The sequence below is a fragment of the Phalangium opilio genome, unplaced genomic scaffold, assembly GCF_054372755.1.
Source record: "Phalangium opilio isolate 3A_F unplaced genomic scaffold, DU_Popi_V2 ptg000002l_1, whole genome shotgun sequence".
NCBI classification, from domain to species: Eukaryota; Metazoa; Arthropoda; class Arachnida; order Opiliones; family Phalangiidae; genus Phalangium; species Phalangium opilio.
The window spans coordinates 5204166-5223464 of record NW_028324144.1 but is presented as its reverse complement, the minus strand read 5'-3'; the positions used below and the strand labels follow the sequence as shown (position 1 = coordinate 5223464).

The 19299-nt window shown below is 37.7% G+C and overlaps 1 long non-coding RNA gene across 1 annotated transcript in view; it reads left to right on the top strand.

Annotated features, from left to right (window-relative positions):
- LOC149718427 (uncharacterized) overlaps positions 1–19299 on the top strand; it is a 220420-nt gene that overhangs the window by 76818 nt on the left and 124303 nt on the right. Inside the window, exon 4 of the long non-coding RNA XR_016370404.1 lies at positions 164–383. This is a non-coding gene — a long non-coding RNA (uncharacterized LOC149718427). The remainder of the gene's footprint in view (positions 1–163; positions 384–19299) is intronic.

Here is a 19299-nt window from a genome sequence, read left to right as displayed (position 1 = left end):
TGTCGCCATATTAAAAGATAGTCACTGATTAGAAAAACTGATCAAGTTTCCGACAAACGTAGTTTCATCTTAGTAGATCAGGGGATTAAAAATATGCAGTTTTCGTCTGTCTACTCAATAGACACCTGGACTTAATGGCCATTGTTGATTACCCTCTTTGCAGGTTCTGCCTTGAGGATGAGGAAACCTCCCATGTCCTCTGTAGCTGTGATTACCTGGCGGAGTGTGAGAAATTTGACATGCATTCAATGGAACCTGACCACTTCTCCGCTGTCTAGGCTAACCGGATTCTCATTCTCCGTTTCATCGAGGCCACTGGACACTGCCGTCGGTGCACGACGTGGCAAGGCGTCACCTCCTTCAACAACAACACTGATGAGTTGGTGAGTGAACTTGAAATTTCAAAGTATTTTCTAAAATTATTCTATATACTTCAAAATTTGAAAAATCATTAATAACTATCCTGGAAAAAAATCAAAAGAAAACGTGTCCAAACAGCTATACCCTTTGTAAAATTGTCGCTTCGCTAACAGTCATTCATTCATTCATTCATTTTAAGGCGTAGAAATTGAACAGCGAAATGCAAACATTTTTCTTTACCATATTATGAATGACTATCTCCGCGACAGCTGTACGGACGCAATGAATTTTGAGTAATCGTTATCATTAGTTGTAAATGACGTTCCGGATTATCCAGGCGTCAGAAGGACATTGTGTTTATCCGTTTAATGAACCTCGTTTAGTTCTCGATTGGCAAGGTTACCGGGGTAGAACGATGTCCACGCCATAGAGGAAGCATGGTTAAGGAGAGGTAACGCGCTTCGTAACATACGTAAAACAATTTTTGAAAGGGGGTTGAGAAAAATGGATCGAAATTCTCATGTTATCTCTCTTCATTGCGCATGTGTAGGAGAGGCATATGCGCGTTAAATGACTCGTAGATTAACGATCCTTTATATGAAGGATAAGAATTTTCGAGGTTTTAGCAGGCGACATCTCACCGCGCGCTTGCGCAGTTAATGCGTAGTCTTTCTTTCTCCAAATTTGTTGTTGCCTAATAGGGCCGGTTAATAAGCCTGTTCTATGTAAAATAGGGGTAGGAAACGCTCAGTATCGCAACATGGGGGTTGACCCATGTCCGTCTCGACGCACTCTCTGGACCCAAAGCGCCTAGAGCGCAGGTGCTGATAGCGCGATCGAAGGCAATGTTTTACCCCCGTGTCTTTCCCACTTAGAGGCTGATTCGCTTCACCTCATTTCAACGAGTAAGAGATTCATAAAGATATCGGAATCTGTTGAAAATTTTCTCCAGCCCAGCTTTCTACTCCCACCTTTATACCCTCTTTGTTGTTGCCAAGGTCATGTATGATGTAGTCACTAGTAACAATGCCATAATCCGAAAGCACCGTTTTACCTTGGAGACAACAAAATGTGACGTTAGATGACGTACTGCTTTTATTAATTCCTCGATGGTCTATTGCACCTTTTACAAGATGGGAATGTAACCCTTTTGTACAAGATGATCCTTGTAATGATATTGGAAACTCATGATGATTCTCTCTCCTTATGTATATTTCCTCTATTATCTCGATTGAAAGCCATTAGCATATTTGCCGATTTGCGCCCTTATAAACACGAAAGCGCACCCAGAATTATACTAAGCGCGTATAGGGAAGCGTTGCCCTCGGAATCGAATCCAATTTAGTAGCCGCAACAAACCCCCCGTTACGCTTGGAAAAAACTGAGCTATTCTATTAATAACGCCCTAGGAGTCTATACCGAATTAGAGGAGGGAGATCCAAGTTGTGTTTGATAAGCGAGAAATGTTCGAGAGAGAGAGAAAACTACACAGAAAAGTGGTATTATTTGATTATCTCACATAGAATGGTATCCAGCTAGCGAAAAGTTTTTAAAGAGATGGTGAAACTTGAAAGGGGATTTTGTAGCTTACACAATATCATGCTTGGGTGTTTGTGAAGAAATCGTGAAATCTTTCAGATATAATCGTAAATTAAATAGAGAATTATAAAGAAATCTTTCAGATATAATCGGAAATTAAATAGAGAATTATAAAGAAATATTTCAGACAGAATCGGAAATTAAATACGAAATTGTTACGAAATATTTGAGAAAAATCGGATATTGAAAGCCTATTATAAATGATTTTACAATATCTGAAATATCAGGTTACAAACTTTACATTGTCGTTTCATTGACATCGGCTTCGATCAATCGCTCGATTTTAAATTGAGTTTTCGGATTTCAGTATCGACATCTTGCGAATTTTCATTCAATGCTTACATAATAAACCCCTGGGACTTGAGTCAAACGAAACCCCCTTTTTTTTTTTACAAAGGATTCAATAACAATGGATTTTGTCCAATTTATTGACTACTCGCGTTCAGGCTCACTGTTCTTCTTTTAAAATTTCCCTATTACAGCTTACGTTGTGGTACTTTTCGTATGTATTGTAAATTATTGCAAATGATAACCTCTCATTAAAGTGTTTAAGGTAGCGCGTTGTTTTCGCAATATGTAGTTGATGTCAATTGATCATTCAATTTTGAATGAAAATATATTTTTTCTTTCGTATAGATAGATGTATAATGTAACAAAAGAATACTTCGATATATTTCATATTATTTAAATGCGGAACTTCTGGCGTAGTTTATAGGTAGAAATATGCAGGTATATTAAAGTAGTTCAAAGTGTAACAGCGCATGAGTTTGAATTAATGTTTCTTTCATTCGTACAAAGTTAACATCGTTATTCAAAAGTTTTGTTCAAAATGTGCTGTTGAACTTTGAACTACTTTACATTACCAGCTAAGACACTCTCCTTCCTTTAAACGTACATTTCTGATAGATTAAGACTCATTAACTTTCTTAGATTGGAGGCTATTGAAATTGTCTAAACAAGATGGGCACACTGATATGTCTTACTCCACATGTGCCCACAATTTCCTTGTTTTAGGAGCCAACATTTGGAGGCCCGTAACCCATGTTCGTTGACACTTTTCACTCAGTCTGACCCAAAGAACACACCCTTTAAAATATGCCAGACTTATCAATAACACACTGTATGAATATTTCAACTGCTCTTTAATATCTTTGAAGCCTTTTGTATATAAATATTTTTTCCTTTCGATTGCTTCTTGAAAACGAGCTAGTCTACACTGAGAACCGCTGACACGCCCTTTTTTTTGGGCGAACAGAGGAAATCGAAAATAGTTTCGTTTCGATGTTTACTCGACCTCAATGCGACCGCGTCTTCCCCTCGAATTGAGTGCGTATAAACTCTCTTATTTCTTTTCCTGGCGTGAAAAGCTACATGTAGGCCCTTCTCTAGTTCTTCGCGAGCGACTAGAGTTCCGCTATCTAACCTTTAATTCGGTGGAAGCGTAAAAAAGCCAGCTTTTGATAAATACGACGCTATACCCTTCTTGACAGTCCAATTGGCCGAATTTTATCCGGCCGTAGGAAAAATAAAAACGGAGGAGGCTAAAGGGTAGAAGAGATATTACACCCATGATAGAATGAATCTCTTCAATTTTCACATGAACTTTTAAAACCATTTTTTACTGCTACGTGATCACACGTCGTCTACGTTCTTTAGAAGGAATACTAGTTTTTTTTTGCTATAGACCATTAGTGCATTTACTTGTGGAGGGGTTCCTTCCGACTCGCCAAGAGGCAACGCCAGATGGAGCCAAATTACAAATACGCACCGCGTCTCCCACTCTCCCTTGTTATATAAAAAACAAGTTTGGAAACCAAAATAAACCTCTCCAGGCGAGTCGAGACGCAATTAAGAGGTTTTTCTTAAATAATTAAATGAATGAAATTAATATTTATTATATTAATCGTCATTAATTTACCTTAATTCTAGTTAAATCCTTTTAAGAAACTTTAATCCTAAAATCATATTAAACATAGCTATCGTTGACATTTGAATTCAAGCGTATGCCTCTTTAACAATTTAAGGAAATTTTAGGTATATTAGGCGAATGATTCACTATAAGTGTTAAGAAAACTCGCAATTGCGTGAACCTTAGGTGGAAGCCCTGCCATTGGACTGTTAGACGCTTTTCGTAACCCTAGCCGATCGCCGCGTTTTTCTTAATCCTAATGATGGGAGTAGAACCCAGAAATTTCTTTCTCCGAACACGTTTGCTCCGATTTGCGAACTGCGAACGCGATAGCAGACACACAGACAGATACGTCCAGTGTAATACCTCTCCTTGACGTTATCGTCACTCGTTGAGGTAACAAAGAATTTCATGCAACTCCTAAGCACTTCAGCGATAGAAGCATTCCTTTTGGGGAAGCAATATTCTTGAAGGCATTGAAAAAACTATTTTTGCATAAAGTAGAATCCAGTGTTAGAAGGGACAAGTTTCCTTAAATGAAGCATGTATTTTCGATGAAATACTATACATCTTCCAAGGCTGGGCTCAGCTGAATATTTTTGAAAAGTTGAAAAGCATGTCTCGGAGTTGGTGGATGGGCTTCCTTTTGAATAGGCAATAAACGCGGAAGACTTCAGGAAGAAATGGGTTACGGGCTGGGAAAAAATATAGTCTCGAAGACGTCGAGAACTCACGAGATTGATACAAGCAAATCAATCATGCGAGTGTGGGCAGTTTGTTACGAGTTTTTATTTTTTATCTACGTTTCATTATACAACACGTAGATAATAGAAACTGATGTAGGGGTGGCCTTGGGCGTGTGTGTGTGTGTCTATGGAAATCGTCTGCAGGAAAAACTGGTTTGATGAGTAGAAAATATGCGCTGGTGGCTCTGAGCTCATATAGACTAGTGGCGGTAGAGAGGGGTGTAGACTGTGTATCCCTCCATCTGGGTGCGCTTTTGTAAGAGGGGATACTGTACGCACCCAGTAGGGGGATGACCCTGAGCTAAGAGGTATTAGAGTATGACGTTTGCATACGTATTACTGCCATTGCTCTATTAGAAAAGAGATTATTGGTACTATTATAGAGTTCAGGTCGGTTTTTGTATCTTCGCCTAATTCTTTCTTAGCTTAGATTGCGTACACAAAATCAAAGCACGCGTTAAGAGAGATTCATTACTAGCTTCAAGCTTGTATTTAGAAATAAACAATTGTTGGGTTCCAATAATTCTTTAATTCCGTACCTCCTCCAGTGGCCCGGACTGCAAAATGTCGTAGAAAATTTTCGACTCAAAGTCGCTTAATTTATGGCTGACTTCTTTGAAACACCCTGTATTGGTTTTTAGTGTTGACGCGTGGCGCTTTCTATTCGTAGTCAATCTTTAGGAAATCCCTTTTTTAATAGAGTTACACACGTAGCTTAGAATGTTACTTAAACGTAATTTTACTTGTTTTTTGTTCTTCTTTCACCACTTCCATACAAGGCCCGAAATAGTCCCCTCGGAAATTCAATAACTTGTAACTTCACTCCATTTTACGAGAATATTACAATACACTGGTGAGATTCTATACATGACAGTTCGTGCCGCGGTAAATGAACGATGCGCAACTTTTGTCGCGAAGTTTTATGAGATTCACGAAGCAAATTGAGGTCAGAATGAGGTTGACCTCTAAGCATGTATGCCGCTTGAAATTAAGAGTTTTAAAGTCATGACTACTTAAAGGGATACTCTTACTAGAATTATTTTCTTTTTTAATCAAAAAGCATATAAAATAATGAATACATTAATTGCAATTATGTTTCTATTTACAATATTGAAGAAGATACGAGCAATTAAGTTTAAACTTTCCCGCGAAGCAGTGGGAAGTGTCTCTATTGGACGCCTAGTAGCACCTGACACACTCGTCCAATAAGGGTACTCATGCAATTCATATAAATCATCTACACAACAACTTACTTGAGTGGGAAACCTTGAAGGAGACAGGGACGGAGCAGTAACTAAACCTTTACAGAACCTATAACGTTGCAGTCTGTACACCCACCTACAGCAATGAAGTCCTCCCAGCATGCTCAGCGTTTCGATAGGATTGTACGGTACGGAAACGTCGAGGATGCCCCCATGGTCTTATAAATAGAAGGTAGTTCTCATACAAATACAATGCCGCTACGTGGCAGCACTTAACAATCCTCTACCGAAGGGTAAGAGCGTGCGCAAGGCACTCTGGGAAAATTTCTTTTCTGCTCCATCTTACCTCTTTTCTCCCTGGGGAATAATTTCAACTAATGTAGTCGTGGTTAAAATCTACTTTAGAAAACTTTAAATTTTTCTTCTACCTTCATCAACTTCTAAGGATTATATTAACAAATGAAGGAATAATAATCAGTATCCCAATGCGTTATATCCATTTTAATTTCTGAATAATTTATAAAGATGAAAGAGGATTTATATCCCAAGGGAATTTTGTCAAGGAATTTAATTGGGGCTGAATTTCTACGTTTCATCTTGTTTTAACTCGCCACGAACGAAAATATCCCTCTATTCTACTTTTACTTCATTAAAGGGATAATTCCTAGAATTTCGGATACCGCACTGTCTCCATAGTTTAAAATACTCTAAAATATGGACTAATTTGTTAATTTAAACAGAAAATATTTCAAAAATGGAACATAATATTGGTCTAAGTCATAATTGTGTCGCCATCTGGTGTAGAAGATATGTAGAGTCCTTCGTGCGATGCTGTAACTATAGCAGTGGGGTCAAGTTATAATTTAAGCTGCATTAGGTATTTCTCAAAACAAGACATGCATGCATCAAATGGTTTCCTCAATTGTTAAAATTGTTTGGGTATAAAATTCAGGATAGCAAAGGGAGCTGGCAGAGAGGTGTGGCTTACGATGGCTCCTCCCCTTTCCACCAAAATGGCGACAAAGGGAGCTGCCAGAGAGGTGTGGTTTACGATGGCTCCTCCCCTTTCCACCAAAATGGCGGCAAAGGGAGCTGCCAGAGAGGTGTGGTTTACGATGGCTCCTCCCCTTTCCACCAAAATGGCGGCAAAGGGAGCTGCCAGAGAGGTGTGGTTTACGATGGCTCCTCCCCTTTCCACCAAAATGGCGGCAAAGGGAGCTGCCAGAGAGGTGTGGTTTACGATGGCTCCTCCCCTTTCCACCAAAATGGCGGCAAAGGGAGCTGCCAGAGAGGTGTGGCCTAAGATGGCTCCTCTTCTTTCAACCAAAATGGTGGCAAACTTCAGATAGTGGAAGGCTAGTGTGAGACCGGGGGAAGGCTCCTGATTGGCTAAGTCAATGTGTGACGCTTAGTAGGGGGGAGATTTTCATCATATCCCTTTGCCCACTCCCTTTATGCTAAGTACTATCCCTTTATGTAGGAAATAAAGAGACTAGTTGTAAACCCAGCTAAAGGGAAGATTTATATCTGTGCATTTACTAGCGAGTGTGGTTCTTTTAAAAGGTATGTTTGAAATAGAGTCTGCTGTCGTTCATTTTAACGAAGTTGTAACCCTTATCTTCGCTTTTCTCTTCTTTCTTCTCGGCGAATTCGAGTCGAGCTAGTTCTTCGGCCAGCCGTGAAAAATTACCCGGGATTACTTGTGACTGGAACAAATTACATTTTTTCCCTCAACCCGCGCTAAAGGATTTAATTTAGATGGACTTTCCAGCTAGAACCGGACCCAACTCTCTCTTCTTCCTCTTCCTCCTCCCTCTCCCAGAGATATCTTTTACTCTTTTCGACAAATCGTTTCCATCAGGATTCTGTGCAACCAACGTTTTCCTAAAAAAATAAGCGATTGCGAGCTGATAGAAGTGCTAGAGAAGTACTCACAACTTCAAAATCGAGCTTATTAAAGCCTTTATTACGTCTGTAAATGAAAGTCTTGGGTCTTCTTCGTTTGTTGAACCGAACGAAACTGTTTTTAAAGTTGATTTATACAATGTGGAAATTTTGTGTTCAATATCAACATTATATTTTCAATATCAACCTGGTTTTATTTTCAATATCAACCTGTTTTTATTTTCAATATCAACCTGGTTTTATTTTCAATATCAACCTGGTTTTATTTTCAATATCAACCTGGTTTTATTTTCAATATCAACCTGGTTTTATTTTCAATATCAACCTAGTTTTATTTTCAATATCAACCTGGTTTTGTTTTCAATATCAACCTGATTTTGATATTAATATCAGCTTCAATTTGATATCAATAACAACCTTTATTTTCAATATAAACCTGATTTTTTTTTCAGTAGAAGCAGGATAGGATTTTTTTCTCAATATATGAACAGGATTTTTATCTCAATATAAGATCAGGATTTTTTTCTCAATATATGAACAGGATTGTTTTCTCAATATATGAACAGGGATTTTTTCTCAATATATGAACAGGGTTTTTTCTCTCAATATATAAACAGGGTTTTTTTCTCAATGTATAAACAGGGTTTTTTTTATCAATATATGAACAGGATTTTTTCTCAATATATGAACAGGGATTTTTTTCTCAATATATGAACAGGGTTTTTTCTCTCAATATATAAACAGGGTTTTTTCTCAATGTATAACAGGGTTTTTTATCAATATATGAACAGGATTTTTTTCTCAATATGAACAGGGTTTTTTTCTCAATATATGAACAGGATTTTTTCTAAATATATGAACCGGATTTTTTCTCAATATATAAACATGGTTTTTTCTCCATATATAAACAGGGTTTTTTCTCAATATGTAAACCGTATTTTTTCTCAATACATAAACAGGCTTTTTCTCAATATATAAACAGGGTTTTTCCTCAATATATAAACAGGGTTTTGTCTCAATATATAAACAGGGTTTTTCCTCAATATATAAACAGGGTTTTTCCTCAATATATAAACAGGGTTTTGTCTCAATATATAAACAGGGTTTTGTCTCAATATATAAACAGGGTTTTGTCTCAATATATAAACAGGGTTTTTTCTCAATATATAAACAGGGTTTTTTTTTTCAATACGAATAGGAGTTTTTTCAATACGAACAGTTTTTTTTTTCAATATAAACATCTAAATATGATTTAACCGATCTAATAATTCTGAAAATGTTATCGGGATCTAAACAGTATAATACATTTCATCTTGCAATAAATACTCTTAAACATTTTAATCAGGGTATATAAACATTCTAATCAGGGTATATAAACATTCTAATCAGGGTATATAAACATTCTACAAATTTTTATCGGAATACAAACATTCTAAATCTAAACATTAAACTATTAAATCTTCTTCACACCCTTTACTAAACCCAGTTCCATGGTTCTCATTTGCTCTTGCAAAACCCACTCTACAATAGAAAATATAGTAGATCAATTGGTACGACTTGTTTCCACTCTTTTGAGGATTAAACGGGGCGAGAGAAAACCAAGAGGATCCGAAACTAAAAGCGTTTTCCTACAAAGTTCCGTTATATAAAAGAAAAAAAAAAGATTCCACAAATGTATAGAGTAGAAACCTTTATTCTAGCTGACCTTCTAATCCCTGGCAATTATCCTCTCCGTATCGGGAGCTTTGTGAACCGTAATGAGTTTACCCTCAACTCCCCTTTGACACCACACGTAACATCTGATCCCTCTGTAAATAAATATTGTCTTTTAAAAGCCACCCAACGTCAACTTAATCCGTATGCGTGCCACGTGTTTTCGGGAAAGAAAGAAAAAAAAGTCCATATTTTAAAATTTTCGCACGGACTCCCTCTCTCACGGTTTCCGCTGAAAATCAGCATAAGACAAAAAAAATTTGTGCAACTTAAAGGAATATTATCACTGGTCAAGTAAATTCTCAAAATTTACCGTTTTTGAGGTTGTTTCCGCAGTTAGGAGGCTCAGTCCCCTTTTCAAAACCGGGGGGTGGGTATCAGAGTTCGAACATGCGCAATCGGGCAACAGAGAGGGAATGAAAGTCAGAGAAGTTTATGATCTCTGGGATGAGCCTCTAAACGTCTTTACGTATTTACCTTTTCGAATTTCCTTCTTAACGGATCACGTGATGCCTGGCTCCTCGGCTGTGCGCCGAGATAGGTGCGCGTGCGAGAGAGATCGGGTTGCACCGTTATAGTTACCATCCCGCTTTGATTCTTCTTTCTATAGTTGCTCACTGTTTTCCTTTCCCTCAGTTCTTCCAGCCCATTGGGAAGAGCAGATGCTGCAGAGAGTTGGACTTGCAGTTCAGAATAATTCAGTGCTTGATTAAACTGTCTTACAGATGGCTTGATCACATTGGAGGTATAGCGGAGAGAGAGAGGGGGGAGTCATTATCTCTAGCCCTTCTTGTGAAGACTATCTATTTCGGTTTTCATGAAAAATATCTCTCCGGAAATATTGCCTGTTTAAGTAAAATTCATCAACGAGTGCCACAGAAAATAATAATTTTGACCCTTCCTTAAAATTCTAGGGAATCATAAAATTACGTATATAAAGCCATATACACCAATATTTTACACAATTATATTATTATCGAAAAACAAGTGAAACTTTGTCTATTTTACATGGAAAATATCACTTGATTTCTTGACCTAAGCCATGTTTCGAAAACGGAACTACATTTCCTTGCCCATAATACAGCCTTTTAACACTTCTTTACCAAACAATTTGACGTTTGCAGGGTTATAATATTCCTTTAAGTTTGAGTTCATCGATATTCATACAGAGGTATATTTCCATGATATATGTATTGGGGGAGTTCGCAAATCTCCTAAAGCTGTTCGCTCTTTTTTGTAAAGCTCCGCTCTCGCTTTTATACGCCATAGTATATAGCAAACTGTCCCGAGTTCATAAAAATTCCCATATACAGATACGCCTGTTGAATAGTCAATCAGTTTGGCGCCTTCTTTAAAATAGCCCTTCCAGACTCTTCTCCTCTTTCCTTTAAGCTTCATCCACTAGTGAGCATATTTTGAAGTTGACGCGAGTCGGTTCGGTATCGATGTAGTAAAGTAAATATAACTATCAAAGTTCACTTAACTATAAGCCTTCTCAGCATTTGCTAGCTTGTAAATTGTTGTTGGACGAAGAAATTGTAATATTTAAATATTCAAGTTACTTTTTATCTACTTGTATGGTTATATAAAATGAACGTAGATTATAGGAATAAAGTTGTGTGTATGTTTGTGGTGTGTGTGGGTGGGTTTGTGGATCCGAGAGGAACACGAAAAGTAAGTTTCGTTATGAAACTGATGAAGTATAGATACACTACCAGCTCATATTTGGAAATAAAGAGTTGGCACAATTATGGCTTTCAAATCGGTTTTGGGGGCGTTGCATTAAACGTGGTTAATCCCGTGCTTCCTTCTGCGCAAGCTCGAAGAGAGATAAAAGGGGCGAACAGTTAAAGCTAGTCTCGATGTGGTTTAGTTTAAACAAATGCCACTAGATGCTTCCACAAGCTTAACTACCTCCTCATTGACGAATTCTGATTGGTTTATGCCTTTAGCAAGGTAACATTTGCGTGCTGAAGGTCAGCCAGAAGGTTATGGATGCCACAGGAGGTGACATTTGCTTTAAAGCCGTAAATCGTGACTTTTCCTGTCATATTTTCATAAACTGAAGCTCATGAAACTTTGGTTTGACTACGATAAATGATTAGGACAATGAATGAAATGATTTAGAGCTAATTTCTCCTAATCAATAGGCGATTTTAAAAATGATGTTTCACAGGTGCGCGCACAGAAATTAGGGAGGAAAAAATGACTTCCACCTCTGCTTTTTCCCCCGGCTACATATTTTGTATAGGGGACTTTTTGAAAAGGCCTATTGCAAGTTCGTAGTGACGACGTGATAGTCTATCACCAAGTGAAACTTTACTGGTGGACTTCACCACCTTATTTCTTTGTAACGCAGACCAAGTCGAGCGCAAATCGAAGCGGGGTTTTGTTCATGGGGTAAAAAATATTATGATGCAAATTAGATCGAAAAAACGGGAAGCCAAATTTACAGGGTAGGAACACAGGAAGAAGAAAGAAGATTCGCGGAGGGCCGTATAGAATAAAAATGGAATTTTTTGGTAGCCGTCTTCTTCTACCTTGTTTGACTACAACAAGCTTGATGGATGAAGTATTCTTCGTACGCGATTCTCGTTCGTTTAAATACACGCTTCTGTAAGTTTGGGGCCTTGGCTCGACTTGGTCAAGGCGGCAGACGTGTTTTTAAACAAACCATAAATCTAACCAATCCGGAACCTCTTCATCGGAAGTGTTATTCTTTTCCCTTATAAAAGAATTTTCGTGTTATTTTACAACAAAATACAAAGGGGAAAGATTAAATTGCAGGAGAACCGAGTTCGATTTATTTTGGCCGTCTGCAGAATGTTTTGAATGAAGGGAATTAGATTATGGAAAATCGCAAACCTGAAGATAATTTATTATTTATAAAAGTTTGTCGTAAGTCTGTTATTTTTAACTAATGACTTTCAAAAGTTTCTATTGTTATTGAACTGAATTAGAAGAAGAAATAGATTTAGTTTACAACTTTTGACCAACGTTGAGGTTCGCGGCCGTCTAAGGTTTTCTTTTGTTTATTTAATTTCTCAATTTATAATAAATGTTTAACACATAAGACGAACTACAGTAGAAACTCTCCTCTTGTATTTCCATTTACGCGCCTGTAGAACGTTTTCACGTGCTGCACATCGATGTCGTAGGAGTAGCTAACTTTTAGGCGAAATGGCCTAAATTAGGATGTAGTTTTGAGGGTGTATTAACGTTAATGACGTAGTTTTGAGGGTGTATTAACGTTAATGACGTAGTTTTGAGGGTGTATTAACGTTAATGACGTAGTTTTGAGGGTGTATTAACGTTAATGACGTAGTTTTGAGGGTGTATTAACGTTAATGACGTAGTTTTGAGGGTGTATTAACGTTAATGACGTAGTTTTGAGGGTGTATTAACGTTAATGACGTAGTTTTGAGGGTGTATTAACGTTAATGACGTAGTTTTGAGGGTGTATTAACGTTAATGACGTAGTTTTGAGGGTGTATTAACGTTAATGACGTAGTTTTGAGGGTGTATTAACGTTAATGACGTAGTTTTGACTGTGCATTGATGTTAATGACGTATAGTTTTGACATTGTAATATGTTAATGACGTAGGTTTGACGGTGCATTTATGTTAAAGACGTAGTTTTGACGGTGTATTGATGTTAAAGACGTAGGTTTGACGGTGTTTTGATGTAGATTAGGTAGTTTTGACGGTGTATTGATGTTAATGACGTAGTTTTTACGTTGTATTGATGTTAATGACGTAGTGTTGACGGTTTTGCATTGATGTTAGGGGTTTAGGTTTGACGCCGACGGTGCATTAATTGTTAGGACGTAGATTTGACTATGTGTGCATTGAACACTAAAAAGTTAATCTATGCAGTTTTAACGTTTGCTTGCAGCTTCACAGATTTTCTCGGTTCTCTATAGAAGTCAGCCTCTTGAACGTAGCTCAGTTTTTATCAATAGTCTGTGATACACTAAAGATCTAAGCGTTTAAGTGCTCAGAAATCAAGCGCTTGCGTATAGGGAACCATTCTTATATGTATATCTCGCGACAAAGCGACTTAAGCCTTTGTTCTGGGTTTTTAAGTTCCGGGAAACTGGACCCGGACGGCCGGTTCCAGTTTGTCGTTCCAGCATTTATCCTATATTTTCCGTTTATACAAGGGAGGGAGTTTTTGTCGGGACCCGATAAAATATGGTAGGGATATCACGGTAGGGGAGCTATGGCTATAGCTATAGCTTCGATATCTTAAAGGCCCTACTAGATGGTCCAGTCACGCTTGATCAATGAACCTTGACCCCTGTTCCGACACGCATGGCAGCCTCCCTTCTTTTCTTTATACAAGAACTATAGTGAAGGCGCTCCTAGGGTGCCAGATAAGGAAGGGGAAGGACAGAGTGAGGATCTCCTTTTGGAAATGTATAAGAGGCTTTCCTTATTCCATTGTTCCTTCCGAGAAGGAAAGATGAAGGAAAGGGATGAGCGAGTGCTTAGGAACGTTACGTACGTAACGACTAGCGCCAATTCTACATGCATATATCTACAGTACCAGGGTTATTTAATGGAAGAGGTTTGAACAGCAACTACTATGTTTTTCTTATCTCATGATATCATAATAGGTGATTACTCTAATTGTTCCAGCACCAAAGATGTGTCTAGTTAGACACACGTAGTGTACTTAAAATACGGGTCTGTATACAGGTTGTTTTGAAAGGTCTGTCAGAAATTATGGGGATGTTCTTTGGGCGGTTTTGAGTCGAAAATGTAACTTCTATGACATTTTGCCGTTCAGGCCACCGTTTTTCAAGTTATGTATTGAGTGTTTTAGTGATGACCCTTCAAATAAATTAGAAATCATTGTCTTTCAGTTTTTTTAATTAAATTTATGTGGTCATCCGTAAAATACTCCAATCTTAACTTGAAAACGTTGACCAGGACGGTAAAATATCATAGAACGTTTTCGACTCAAAATCGCTCAAAGAACATCCCACTTAATTTCTAAACGAAGTTTCAGAAAAAACCTGTATATAATCAAAAAGTGATATCTAGATTATTAGGGAGAATGCTTAAGTTCGCCACATTTTCAGCTTTATCTCCAGTCCAAACGTAGGTCCGGAGTTAAATTACAACAGTATCTCATTGGTTCTTGAAAACTAACGTCAGCGCGACGCGAATGACGAAAATTACGTATTTTCCGACTGAGGAGAGGCGAAATAGCCCGGCCTCCTTTTACGTACCCCCTTGTATTTTGAAAGGGGGACTGGGACTATGGCGCACGAATACTTAGGCATCTTATACCGTCTTCCTAATAAACTAGATATCACTTCTCGATATAACATATTAATCAGTAGAACATAATTCTAAGAATCAAGGGTTTTGATACATCCTTATCAATATTTATCTTTACTTTATAAGTAGCATGCAGATTGGCTAATTTTCCAGTTATAAGACAATAATGTATACTCCGTGAAATTTATAACTATAGCCTCAAATACAAGGAATAAAACAAAAACAGTAAAACATTTTATTATATCTTGGGCGTTAAGTTTCAGCTCAGCCAACCTGTCGTATTGAATAACCCTAGGAAAGATATACCATTTATTTCATTTCTTCTTAAGGAATCCATGTATCATTTTTTTGTATTAAGGTTGTGTAAAAAAGCAAAAAGAAGCGTTATTCGAAACCTCCTCCCGTACATCGGTATTACGAGCAGAAATGTAAAAGGATGATCCACTATTTTTATAAATACGCGTCCAACGTTTGTCTAACATATTGGAAGCAATAAAGTGAAAGGCGACTTAATAGAGTTTATGGGTAAATCAGACATCAGTGGAAGTGGGTACGATGTATTCAGTATTGCTTGTATATTGATGGATAAAACGTGTTTCGTTACCACCTTGAAAGGTCGCACAAGCAAATTAAGGTTTGGGTTACTTGTAAGCCCGGTATCAAATATTTTTGGGAATGATAATAAGCAGATAAATCAGAGTTTGACACTAGACTGCGTTGTTTTACGTCACTAATGCCAAAGGCAATTAGTAAGCGAGTCACGAAGAGCGTAGGTTAGTTGTGATTCACGTTGTCGCTTAGCTAACACAAAACATAGTTACTGTTTCCGTGGTATGCTAGGAAAGAGGTCGCTTATGAATACTACCAGAAGTATTTGAGTTACATTTACCAGATATCCACAATGAAATTTATATAAACCAATTAAGAACCCAATATACTCTAATGCGTCAAATCACGACAAGCCTCAGTATGCGTTTATGCCAATGTTTTAACTAACGTGGTTAAGCCCACTCGTGTTATAAATCAACGATAACGCTTAATTTTTTTAAAAAATAATAATTATTTTTATTTGAATCTTTGATAATATTAGTTATAATATACGCTTTTTTACTAACTATTACCGTCAAGTTCAGCTAGTTTTGATGGAAAGGAGAAACCGGGTAACACCACGGAGGAAAACTCCTTTCCCAAAGCAATTCAAATTCATTAAGTTTCAAGCGGCAATTACAGCAGTAATGTTTATTATTTTCCATACAAAGCAAAACTGTCTTAAAGACGTGCAATTATTCTATCAACATGTTCGTTAATGAAATGAAAACTGTAGGCCTTACTCAATATATTTCACTATTTGCGCTGATGGTTTTGATTAATCATTAATGCAAGATAAATTAGTCCGGATTTGAAAACTAAAACTTTAGTGCATATTTTTAAGCATATTTATATCGTAATAACCCCAGAAATTAAATTATAGATTTAAAATGAAATATTATGTATTGATTTCTATTGTATACTTCAGTTCGAATCAAAAAACACTCTTGTATTTTCAAGATATTCGGGTTCAAGTCATTTAATATTCCGTGTTTAAGAGAATCGATTGAAGATCATTTCAGTTATGAGAATAGCTACTGTTCCCGACAACAGCGTGAAAAGAAAGTAGAAAGGAACGATGACGCTACTGAGGTCCAAGTCAACCGCGCTTTTCAGTGGCTTCTTCCAAAGGATATTTTCAATTTGGTAAAGGGATTGAAAATCCAGATACTTGAAAACTTGCGTTTCGAATAACGGTGCCAAGCTGCAATAGAACATTCGTGAAACCTTTTCATTTGACGATAAAATTCAAACAGACCTCAGTTTGATACTTTCGTCCACATGCGGACTGCTTCTCAACCAAGAGGTGTTCAAAATGGAGTGTAAGTAGTCAAAGCCAAGTTCTTCTTGCGAAAAGTATAATCCTCCACCCTCCAGGAAGAGCTCTTTACTCTCGTCAAATATGCCCAATTGTTGTCCAATGAGAAAATTCAGTTGTTCACTCGTTATGATCAGGGCTTTTTCCCCAGAAAGAATAGGAATGTATCCGTCAAACACCACATAACTATGATCATCGCTGAAAATATTGTTCTTATCGAGTCCGTCTAGCCATTTCTTAACCACTGGGTCTTGGTCAGCCTATAAATACGCCCCAATTACGTCAGAAGAATGGAAGACTTAATTCAGAAATGCCAGTTTACCAAAACTTGAAGGTATTCAAAAGTTCCACTTCCTGTTAACATTGTAGGCGCAATTTCCGATTTGATCAAGTCCGACAGGCTTTCGATGTAAGTGTAAGTTTCACTCGTGAACTCCGTACACAAGTAACAACCAAAGAAAAACAGAATGAAAGTCACTCCGATCAGCCACGACAAAGCGAGCAGACGACAAGTAATGTGGGGCAAAATGGTGGGAATCGCTAGAAAAATTATCATTCGTAATGAAGGGAAACTAGCTGGCGTAATTTAAATTATTTTATAAAATGAGCGAGCACTTAATTGCTTACGTTCGGCGCACAACAGTGAGGCGTTCTCCCAAACATTTTCCAAAGTTTCTTTTGCAAATTTCTTGACAATTGTCTTGGTCGTCAAAGATTTGTATTTGTTCGTTACGATGGAGTGAATGAAGAGTAAAAGTGACAGAAGGACCAAGGATGACACCACTAAAATCAACACCTAATTGGAAAAGAATATAAGCAAATGAATTGGCCAGCGAGCGGGTTGTAATTATTGATCGAAAATTACATCCGTGTCGATGTTTAAGAAGGACAAGGAAGTTGAGATGACTTTCTTGGGGTTGCTGGACACGATAATTAATTTGGTCGTTCCGGAGGGTAAAGACGGAGTGAAATGATCCAGTCGACCACCGAAAAATAAGCGTGGCGTGTTTAACGTGAAAAAATGAGCTCGCTAAAACCATCGTAATGTTATTTATACTTTGTTCTTCGATAATATATTTAATCAAGATCTCATTCACGTAAAGAGAGAACGTTCGAGTTTACCTTCATCTTCGCTACCATCATGTACAACCTAGGCCCCTCCCTTAAAAAAATCCCGCCATTTTATCGATACACTAACACCGCCTGGTGGACTATCCATTCATTATATATCGAAATTGTCGTTCTCGATCTCGATGTGAGGGAGGCTGACTCCAGAATTGGCCATATGTCTAATCAGCGCCACTAGCGGATGGTCTGAGAAATAGTCCCATAGAGTCTAGGTATATTTAAGAGGGTTTGCAGAATTTCCGCCAGGTGGCTCGAACGCCGCGCCATCTGACGGAAGTTCTGCAAACCCGCTTAAATATACCTAGACTCTATGGGAGTAGTTTTCAGACCATCCGCTAGTGGCGCTGATTAGACATATGGCCAATTAGTAGAAATGTTTATTAGAGCAACAGTTGATAGTGCTGGTTATGTCGATATAAATATAGACCAAATAGTGAAATAGACAATAGTTATTCGATTATTATAACAAGGAAAGGCCACTATTATTTTCCAGAACAACCAAGGCTTACGTTTGAAACTTCAGGCAAATAGCCATATTTTAATTTAAAATCCACGTTATTTTTATCTGTCCCTACCCCAATTGATAATAAATATATTTTTAATTAGGCCCATCCGATGTTATTAATCTGGATCTTATACTAATACTTAACATTGTTGTCAATAGTTTCTTTCGACTCTCTCGAGTCGCTAGTCGCACTCGCTACTGGCCGCGTCCATTTTAACATTTTATTCAGTTATTTCCGGTTAGTAGATGGCACGCTAAACCTTAGCCCACTCGATCACGCGCGTCACGACGCAAGCTGCTCGCGCTATCGAGCGCGGATCGAGTGGGCTATGGCTAAACCGACTTAAACTAGGCCCCTCCCAGAAAAAACAAGTTTGGAAATCAAAATAGTACCTCTCTTAAGACTACTTACAAACTTATTTACTCAGATATGGAAATGTTTCTTTTTTATTTATGAACAAATACTGAAGTTAAAATTTATGAAATATTAAAGCAGTATACAAAGCATAGCGAATATACTCTCGTTTCACCTCAACGATTTTCTTAGTTTGTCAACATGACTGTTAACGTTACATAAGACCATAAGTTTATAAGATATGTTCCATAAGTGTGTCACTCGTTAATGAGAGCTTGTCATGAAGTGACGTAGGTGAAACGTCATAGATTCTCGTAAAGCGACGCCTAGTGACGCGCTGTCAAAGGCTTAGTACAGACTAAAGAGGAGGATGGACTGCAAAACCGAGTGTAGTCAATTCTCGCGTCGTTCTTGAACTAGCTCTCATTAAGCCTCTAACATTACGAAGTATGGGTAGTGACATACTTATGGAACATATCTTATAAACTTATGATAAGACCAAAGCTTATTTGTGGCTACTTGCACTGAAAGTAAATGCGCACCATGAAAAGCATGAAAACACGAAGCTATAATCCGATTACGAACAGACCTTTCACTGATGTGCGTTCAGCAGAACTCACCAAATAAAAACAGCGGATTTCGGAAAACGTTTACCAGTGACCTCTGTCGTCATAGCTTTGCT